Below are 10,715 nucleotides of genomic sequence, written 5' to 3' on the forward strand. Positions count from 1 at the left end.
GGAAAGAGCCTGCTGCCCTCTTCACATTTTTCATCAGTCGCAGAACTTGGTCATGTGGGTTCTACCTAACCTCAAAAGGACCTGGGAAATGTAGTTTATCTGTGTGTAGAAGGACATGTACATAGACGGGTAGCTCTGTCACAAAGATCCTTTCTAGTTCCTCTTCTTGGAACCATATAGCACGGGTCTCACATGACCCCAAGTCTAGAATTTGAACGAACCGTTCAAAAATTTTATAGGAATGATGGAATTTAAGCTTACTGAGTTACAGGAGTCAGGTAATGGGAAGGGGACCGGTAGACTATATAGGATAAGCCCGTGGATGGTCTGTGATTTGTAGTTGACATAAGCAACTACACTGCTGCCAGGCCAAACTTCCCGTATGATTTTGTGCCTCATCAAATATAAATACTAAGTGCTTTCTGATTGCAGTCTTGTTGTGAATGTTTGTATTTTTTTCTTCTCCAAAGATTAAAATAAACATTGGAGGGGCACCTGGGTGGCTCAGATGGTTGAGCATCTGACTTCGGCTCAGGTCATGATCTCATGATTCATGGGTTCAAGCCCCGCGTCAGGCTCTGTGCTGACAGCTCGGAGCCTGGAGCCCGCTTCGGATTCTGTGTCTCCCTCTCTCTCTGCCCCTCCCCTGCTCGTGCTCTGTCTCTCAAAAATAAATAAACATTAAAAATTAAAAAAAAAAATTTTTTTTAATGTTTATTTATTTTTGAGACAGAGAGAGAGAGAGAGAGTGTGTGTGTGTGTGTGAGTGGGGGAGGGGCAGAGAGAGAGGGAGACACAGAATCCCAAGCAGGCTCCAGGCTCTGAGCCATCAGCACAGAGCCCGATGCAGGGCTCGAACCCACGAACTGCGAGATCATGACCTGAGCCAAAGTCAGACACTCAACCGACGGAGCCACCCAGGCGCCCCAAAAATTTTTAAATTAAATTAAATTAAACATTGGAAGGGGCAACTGGGTGGCTCAGTCAGTTGAGCATCTGACTTTGGCTTAGGTCATGATCTCATGGTTTGTGAGTTTGAACCCCACCCACGCCAGGCTCACTGCTGGCAGTGCAGAGCCTGCTTCAGATCCTCTGTCTCCCTCTCTCTCTCCCCCAACCCCGCTTGTGCCTGTTCTCTCTCAGAATCATGAAAAAAATCTTAAAAAAAGATATTTATAAAATAAACATTGGAAATAAGGAAATAAATTAGATGACTGAACTATGGACTCTGGTCCATTAATCCCATATTACATTACTCTAAGAATAAATTGTAGGCTAAGTGCTTGTTGAGTACTGGAATTCTATCCTGATCATCAGAAAGTAGTAGGAAGTACTCTTTCACTTGAAAACCAGAGAAGAACTGCAAAGCAACTTAATTTAGAATTTATCCATCTTACTAGGCCCTTTATCCTGTTGGGAAAGTGCTGCTACTAGAAACTGGCAGAAACATTCTGCAAGGGATGCACTAGCACTTTCCAAGGTTGAACAGAGTAGCCATTCTTGCTTTTGATTAGGTGTTCAAGATCTGTATCTATTTCTTTCTTTTTTTCCTTCCTTCCTTCCTTCCTTCCTTCCTTCCTTCCTTCCTTCCTTCCTCTTTCCCTTCCCTTCCTTTCCCTTCCCTTCCCTTCCCTTCCCTTCCCTTCCCTTCCCTCCCCTCCCCTCCCCTCCCTTCCCCTTCTTTCTTTCCTTCCCTTTCTTTCTTTCTTTCTTTCTTTCTTTCTTTCTTTCTTCCTCACTTTCTATCTCTATCTCTATTTCTCTTTATAATGTATGTTATAAAGATGTATATTATAATGCTATAAATGTTCAACACATAAGAAATGTGTGTTCTCAGAAGAGCAGAATCTTTATGAAGAATTTGATTGGAGTTCACAACTCAAATGGACAGAACTACTTGGTCTGTGTTTGGTTTCTTGGTATCTCTTGGTAGTCTCTTCCACAGGATGATAAAATGACAGAGTAGGGGCCCCCTGACATGGTATAATTTGGGAAGGGACAAAGGAAACTGACTTTTCTTCAATTATCGATCTCTCGTGGAGCTCAGTTTTCTCCTCCATTCTTCACCTTTGAAATATACATGCATTTCACTATACCGACAAGGAAGTCAAGGACATTTCCTGAGGTGGAGGCTGCAGGGGACTGTCTCTTTCTCCTTCCACTTTGGACATGTGGTGGTCTGGCAACAGATCCACAGAGCATCTTCCTCCTCTATTCCCAGCAAACTGGCAGGGGAGTAGTTATAGAAACTCTGCTCTGGGTCTTAACAGGACACTTACAGCCTTTCTTTTCTCTCTCTTGCTTTTTTTTTCTTTTTTTAAAATTTTTTTTAAATGTTTATTTTTGAGTGTGAGAGAGAGAAGGGGGCGGACGGGTAGGGAGACACAGAATCTGAAGCAGGCTCCAGGCTCCGAGGCATCAGCACAGAGTCTGACTCAGGGCTCGAACTCCCGAACCACGAGATCATGACCTGAGCCGAAGTCGGATGCTTAACCGACTCAGTCACCCAGGCGCCCCTCTCTTGCTTTTCTTCACCTTCAGAATGGTAATACACTTTCCTAAACGGTTTTATATTTCTTACTTAAAGATCACCGCTAGAAGTGTTAGTGTCTATTTCTCTCCTCTCTACTTCATCCAGCTGGCTATTCCTGGGTTTTGGGAGAATACCTGTACCTCAACTCCACATGCACCAGATTCTACTGGACTTCTGTTGTACCAAAATAACTAGGAGAGATGGTAGTCGGTAAATGTGATGCAATCACAGATAATCTTTAAAATCTCAAAGGCTTAATGAAATCGTATCTCTCTGTGTCATAGTCTAATACAGTCAGTAAGGGGACAAGTTTTCTTGACATGACGATTCATGAATGTAGGTTTCCTCCATCTTTTAATGCTTCCTTGTGTTTCCATCACATTCAGTATTTGGCCGCCAAGACTTCCTGCGAAGAGAAGGAGAGTGGGATAGAAAGGGAGTTTCGTGGCCAAGCCCAGAAGTAGCCTGCTCCATTCTGTACATGTTCCATTGGTCTCAGAACTCAGTCCTGTGGACTCTACCTAACCTCTCAAGGGGCTGTAAAATGTGTTTTAATGTGTGTAGGAGGACATGAACATGGGCCAGTGGCTCTGTCACAGTGGTTTGTTCTAGTTCCTGTCCTTGGGAACAATGTAGTGTAAGGTTCACATGACACGAAAGTCACCCTAACACTGAACAATTGTAGATTCCACTATAACATTTGAGAATTTGGCTGCTCTGGAGCTCATGAAACCCCAGGAAAAGTGAGGACCTATACTGACATTTTTATGGTAATTTTGTTGAATATTTTTATGATGTGCTTTTATAGTACATTGCTCAACATTTAAAAATAAATGTGTAGGGGCGCCTGGGTGGCTCAGTCGGTGAAGCGGCTGTCTTCAGCTCAGGTCATGATCTCATGGTTCTGAGTTTGAACCCTGCATCGGTCTCTGTATTGTCTAGGCAGAGCCTGCCTCAGACCCTCTGTCTCTCTCTCTGTCTCTCTGTCTCATGTTCTCCCTTCCTCTCTCTCAAAAATAAAAATAAAACATTAATTTTTTTTTAAAAAAAATAAGTGTGTAGGGGCACCTGAAGGGCTCAGTCGGGTAAGCATCTGACTCTTGATTTTGGCTCAGGTCATGATCCCAGGGTGGTGGGATCGAGCTTCCTGTTGAGCCCCACGCTGAGCATAGAGCCTGCTTAGGATTTTCTCTCTCTCTCTCTCTCACTCTCTCCCTCCACCCCACTCTCCAGCTCTCACTCTCTGTCCATGTCTAAAACAAATAAATAAAATAAAATATGAATAGCATCAAGAGGCAGTTAAGGCACAGAGGAGACACAATATCCTGCACATCAGATACCCTGAGCCGCATTAGATGAGCGTATGCATCAAAGGGCTAAACTTTGAATCATGCAAACCTTGTGTCCTGTTGAGTTCTAAGATCTCAGGGAGAAGGTAGGAGAGTGGGCCTTGCGCCATCTCCAGTGGATAGCCAGAGGCCACAGCTGCGTGTGACATGTCTACCAGCAAGGGACTTTTATGGCAATGGGAGAAAGGCGGGGGTTGAATAAAGGCTGCCCCCCCAGGAAAGATGGCAACATTGGCCAGCTGATGGTTTTGGTAGCTGGGGTCATGGACAGAGGAGAAACAGTTGTTCTCACGCAAAGGGTAGGAGAACCATTTGATTATCCAGTGAACTACCTTTGCATAGTTGAATGAAACAGTCATTGCACAACAGACTTACGTTTGCTTTGTTGGTATATATTTTCTTTAATCCCTTAGAACCCTGTTGGTCAGATCACCACACGATTTCCTGTCTTCATGGGTGAGAGCAGAGTAGCGGTTTGGAATCTTACTTGCCAATTTTTTGATACTCTTCCCATTAAGAAGTGACTTGCTGCTGAGGGGTAGAATGTGACAAAAGTGTCGCTGTATGGGACTTCCCAGACTAAATCATAAAAGTCTTTCACTTGGCTGTCTGCTTCTCTTGAGAGCTTTGCTCTTGGAACCCAAGCGCCTTGCTTTGAGAAAGCTCAGGCCACACAGAGTTGCGCCATGTACACATGTGGCCGACAGCCCCAAATGAAGGTCTTGGCTGACAGTAAAAATCAACAAGCAGAAAGCTGAGTAAGGAAGCCTTCCAGACAACACCAGCTCCAGCCGCCATCTGATTGTAACCACAAGAAATACCCCAAGTGAGAGCCACCTAGTTGAGCCCAGTCAATCCCCAGGGCTGGGAAAGATAAGAATGATAATAATAATAAACACTGGTTTAAAAATTTTTTTTTCAGTGTTTATTTTTTAGAGACAGAGAGACAGAGCATGAGCAGGAGAGGGGCAGAGAGAGAGGGAGACACAGAATCCGAAGCAGGCTCCAGGCTCTGAGCTGTCAGCACAGAGCCTGATGCGGGGCTCAAACTCATGAACGGTGAGATCATAACCTGAGCTGAAGGCGGACGCTTAACCGACTGAGCCACCCAGGCACCCCTAAGTGCTGTTGGTTTTTAATGCAACTAAGTATAGGTGACTTATTTTGCAGCTATAGATAACTAAAACATAAGGCAATGCTGTGGAAAATCAGTTCTCGTTTTCCTCGACTTCCTCTGTGCATCGCAGGTCCTTTAAGCTTACAGTATTTGGGATTTGTTGTTGTTGTTGTCTTTATTTTTTTTAGTTTGGAGAGAGAGCATGCCAGCTGGGAAGAGAGGCAAAGGGAGGGAGAGAGAAAGAGAGAGAGAGTCTCAAGCAGGCCCATGTGGGGCTCAATCCCATGACCCTGAGATCATGACCTGAGCCGAAATCAAGAGTCGGATTGCTCAACCCACTGAGCCACCCAGGTGCCCCTAAACTATAGTATTTGAAAAACTAGATATTTGCAGGCCAGGGGACAGAAGACATAGCGATGCAGACCGCCTGGTCCTTGAAGCCCAGTTCTGAAGCCAATAGCAGTGCCAAGGAGTGAGGGAAAGCTTTTCTCCCACAATCCCGGAAAGTAACACCACAAAGCAAATAATATTGGAACTGCAAAATGTATGTTCCCTGGGTCTTTTGTAAAATATGAATGAACAGAAGTATCTTTGGGGGACTTTGATATTTTCATTCATCTGTGATCAACAGTCTAAGTAACAACATGTGCTAACAGAGCAAATGCAGGTTCATGACATAGGTTGTCACCACTCCCACTTCTGTCCCAAAGTAAATGGCTGCCTTATACTCTCCGATTGTTTTCTCGTCGTCTGCATGATATTGACAGCTCACCTACCTTGTTGGATTCTTTTAAGGATCGGTTGAGATAGTGTATGTAATCCACTGAGCCCAAGGCTTGACAAAACCCAGTAAATATACAGTAAGTACTGGGCAATTAATTATATTACACGAGGTGTCCCCGCTTAAGAACAGCATCTTACTGTGAGGAAATAGTACCGTTTCACTGTTAGTTAATAATCCAAGTCTAACAGACCCCCATCCGGTGATGACCCAGCAGTGTTTGCTAGCTGGGTACACTTGAACAAGTCCCTCAACCTGCTGTGTTTCCCCATCTGTAAAATGGGGGTGATAACAGCCACTGCCCAGGATGACTGCAAATGTTTAATGGGGCTCTACGGGACCAAGGCCACCCCAACGTCAGGAAGAGCGACAGCTGTGTCTTTTCCCAACAGTGTCATTTGCATTTTCTTAGTTTGTACCTTCTAAGGAAGTCCTAGGAAGCACAGCTATTAGGAGAACAAAATTCCCAGTCTTTTTCTTTAAGTGTGACGAGTGTCTTTTATTTTGCTTCCAGTCCTTACCAGTGGTGTGGATGGGACACGACGCAGGCTCATCGCAGTGGCACAGAGCCATGTGCCATCAAGTTCAGAGCCAGCATGGGGCAGAGTCGCCACGTGGAAATGGCAAGGCCCCAGAGCTGGAGCCACCTACAGCCTGGGATTGAGCCTCCGCGGAGGGCTATCAGCACTGGAGTCACGGGTAAGTCTAGTTATCATTTCCCTGAGGCTCATTCAGGGGTCTTGAATTCTGCCCTGAGTTTTAAAAACTAATTATTTTCCTCTCCTCCCTTTTCCTGTCGGGCAAAAGTGGGTGACTATAGAGCCACTCATTGACTGTTTCTGACAAGGGCCTGTCGCTGTAGCTGCACAACCCAACTAAATCTAGAATTGAATTTGTAGAGTCTCAATTTCCAGCAGATTCTTCTTCCGATGGAGCATTTCCCCCTATCTGCTACCAGTAAACACCACCCCCCCAGCCCCCTCTCCATCCCTTGTGGAACTGGCATGTAAAAGAATAACAACTAAGCTTTGTTTTTATTTACGTTAACTCTTCTTTATTTTCCTGAGTATTCATAAACCTGATAAATACTTGAAATTGTCAATATTGATTCAGAATCTGAATAGAGTATATGTTATATTTCAATATGTACTTTAAGAATGTGTTAATATTTAAGAACCCAAACCTTCAGATTATACCTCAATTTGGCAGAAGTAATACTATTCTGTCTCAATATTTGGAATGAATTTAACATAACATTTTTTTTTCCCTCTCTACAGCCAGTTTTGGCAGCAAAGAATTGAATTTCATATCAAGACATAGTACAAAAATAGAGAAGGGGATTTGTAAATACTAATTATTCAAATCCAAATCCATACATTCCTATTTTTCTTACTGAGCTTAATACTGTCAACATTCAGGCAAATTGGTTCCTTTCTCAACATTTTTTTTCAGGAGCATATTGTGTTAGATTACAAGAAAAATGAGAAATCCAGTAACAATAAGAATAAACTACAGAAATGAGACAAAAGTAGCTGTTTGAGGAGGAGAACCATTTCAATAGTTCATACATTTTCAACCAAAAAAAAAACAAAAACAAAAAAAAACAAACCATGCTGTTCCCTTCGGCACTTTTCTTTTCCTTCAGCACTTTTCTTTTCCAAGGCTGTAGAACCTTACTAACATACCAATTTCTAGTTACTGGCCACTGATCTATGATTCAAGAAACAAAAATTAGGGTTGAATGCATGCTGATTTCTTTGAGTCGTTTTGACTGTGAATAAGAGTCCAGAATTTACCTACCCTGTGGCCTTTTGCATTTTCTAAAGTAAACACAGAGAAAGTAATGCTTGAGTAAAGATATTATTCTTACGTTTCAAATCTTGGCACAGCCCACTGAGAAGAACTTGCTGTAATTTACCCAAATCATACTCCACACTCTACCTATAAGGTTGACTGTAGCCATTTTCTCAGGTAAACAACAGAAATGCACACCCCTGCTCATGCCCTCTGTGTTGCAAAATCGCTCTTATTAAATATTGAGCGGATGTAGAATGTTTATAAAATATGTATAAGGTCGAACAATAATACAAGGAATACCCATGTACCCCCTTCAACCAGTTTCAGAACAAGGGTGGTATCTATGAGATCTTCTGTGACAAACGTCGTGATCTCAACTCCATCGCCTCCCTGTTCGAAGGCAACTTCTTCATTTTTCTTTAGTTTTTTAAAATTTTAATGTTTATTTATCGTAGAAAGAGAGAGAGACAGAGCACGAGCAGTGCAGGGGCAGAGAGAGAGGGAGACACAGAATCCGAAGCAGGCTCCGGGGCTCTGAGCCGTCCGCACAGAACCCCACCCGGGCGCCCCTCATCTTTTATTCTTATTTCTTCAAATATCTCCTCCCCCCTTTTTTTTTTCCTACTTTCTTGGAATTCCATTATCTGGATGGTAGTACTTCTGTGTGCTTACAACTTAAGGACCGCGAGATCATGACCTGAGCCGAAGTGGGACGCTTAACCGACTGAGCCACCCAGGCGCCCCTCTTTTTAACTGAAATATAGTTGACACACAAGGTTACATTAGTTTCAGGTGTACAGCGTATCGATTCACAAGTCTATACATGACGTTATGCTGACCACAAGTGTAGCCACCATCTGTCACCATACATCACTATTACAGTATCATCGACTGTATTCCCTCTGCCGCACCCTTTCATCCCCTTGAGTTATTCATTCCATAACTGGAAGCCTGTACCTCCCTCTCCCCTTCAACCCGTTTTACCCATCTCCTTGATTTTTTTTTTTAAATCTTTCATCGCATACGTTTATAGTCCTGAAAGTACAACCGTAACATTTTCCGTACCTTTTTTAACGTTATGCTTTGAACGAAGTGGACACATCCTTTTCCGCTTTTTGGGGGGTGGGGGAGGAACATGATGTTTCAGAGATTCACACACACTGTTCCGTGCAACTGCATTGCATCCCTTTATTCTGCTGAGCCCTACTTCGCAGCACGGGTATGCCTCAATGTTATTTTTCCACCCTGCTGCTGATCTCTACGTGTGTGGGAGGGTTCCAGTTTTATCATGTTAGAAACCACGCTCAGTACAAACAGGAGCATTTTTGTAAATGCATCCTAAGATGTATGTGCCTGATTTCTCTAGGACGTACACTTAAAGCAATCAATTTCTGGCCCACGGGGTATGCTCATTTTACTTCTTCAATTACTGATAAATTTCTTTCTAAAGTAATTGTAAAAATGTGTTACATTTCCCCTCCCCACGCCTTTGCACCAGCCAGTGCATGATATTGTCCACATTTTTTATTTTTGCCAGGTGGTCAGTATATAATAGTACCCATCTCTTTGTAGTTTGAATTCGTTTTTCCCTGGTTACTAATAAGATTAATTGCTGTTTCATGCAATTAATTGTCCCTTATATGCCCTCTTCTATGAAGTGTGTCTTTAGGATTTCTCTTTCCTCTCTTTAAAATTGGGAGATTTGGGGGCGCCTGGGTAGCTCAGTCGGTTAAGCAGCCGACTTCGGCTCAGGTCATGATCTCGCGGTCCGTGAGTTTGAGCCCCGCATCGGGCTCTGTGCTGACAGCTCAGAGCCTGGACCCTGTTTCGGATTCTGTGTCTCCCTCTCTCTGCCCCTCCCCTGTTCATGCTCTGTCTCTCCCTGTCTCAAAAATAAATAAAACATTAAAAAAAATTAAAAAAAAATAAAATTGGGAGATTTGTTTTTTCATTATTGATTTGTAAGAGTTCTTTATATGGTCTGGATATGAATTCTAGGTCACTCATATTTGTCTCAAGCCTCTTCTCCCCATTTGTGACTTCCGTTATTTTGAACTATCTCTAAAAGGTCTCAAACATAACATAGTCAAATTTATCAATATTTACCTTTATTATTTATATTATTTATATATTTATATTTATATATTATATTAAGAAATTCCTCAACAGTGCTAAAATATACAGTCTCTTATATTTCCTTCTAAAAGTATTATTAGTCATTATTACAAATTAAGTCCTATGGGGCACCTGGGTGGCTCAGGTTAAGCGTCTGACTCTTGATTTCAGCTCAGGTCATGATCTCATAGTTTGTGAGTTTGAGCCCCAAGGCAGACAGTGTGGGAGCCTGCTTGGGATTCTCTCTCTCTCTCTCTGCTCTTCCCCCACTGGGGCTTTCTCTCAAAACAATAAATAAATTTAAAAACAAAAAAAGCAGGGGCACCTGAGTGGCTCAGTCAGTTAAGTGTCTGACTTCAGATTAGGTCATGATCTCACAGTTCGTGAACTCTAGCCCCCCATTGGGCTCTGTGCTGACAGCTCGGAGCCTGAAGCCTGCTTCAGATTCTGTGTCTCCCTCTCTCTCTGTCCCTCCTCTGCTGTGTTCTCTCTCCCTCCCTCCCACCCTCTCTCTCTCTCTCTCAAAAACAAATAAACATTAAAAAAACAAAAGTAAAATCCTCAGTCTCACTTAATTGATTGTTGTGCTTTCTAGGAGACAGAGACCCTATATAATTTTTTTCCCATTTTGATAAGCAAATGCCACATCACCATTTATTGAACTATTCCTCTCTTCTGCACAGATTTTCCGTAAAACTTGTCATACATATATATATATATACACATACATATATATGTATATATATGTATATATATATGTATATGTATATGTATGTATATATATGTATATATATACATATATATACATACATATACATATACATATATATATACATACACACACACACACACATATATATATATGTGTGTGTGTATATATATAATGCTTTCTAGAACCTCTATTTTAGTCCAGTGGTCAATTTGTCTATCTCTAGGCTAATACTTTGTTGTCTTATTAATATAGCCTTACAATAACTCTTGATTTCAGGTAAGGCAAGGCTTTCAGCTTCTTAAGTCTTGGGT

General features: G+C 42.4%; 1 long non-coding RNA gene across 1 annotated transcript in view; it reads left to right on the plus strand.

Annotated features, from left to right (window-relative positions):
* The window catches only part of LOC145713927 (uncharacterized), a 465,264-nt gene extending 458,749 nt beyond the window's left edge, over positions 1-6,515 (plus strand). Inside the window, exon 8 of the long non-coding RNA XR_014136730.1 lies at positions 6,295-6,515. This is a non-coding gene — a long non-coding RNA (uncharacterized LOC145713927). The remainder of the gene's footprint in view (positions 1-6,294) is intronic.
* The last annotated feature ends 4,200 nt before the right edge of the window (positions 6,516-10,715 follow it).

The sequence above is a fragment of the Panthera onca genome, chromosome X (genome assembly GCF_046562875.1).
Source record: "Panthera onca isolate mPanOnc1 chromosome X, mPanOnc1 haplotype 2, whole genome shotgun sequence".
NCBI classification, from domain to species: Eukaryota; Metazoa; Chordata; class Mammalia; order Carnivora; family Felidae; genus Panthera; species Panthera onca.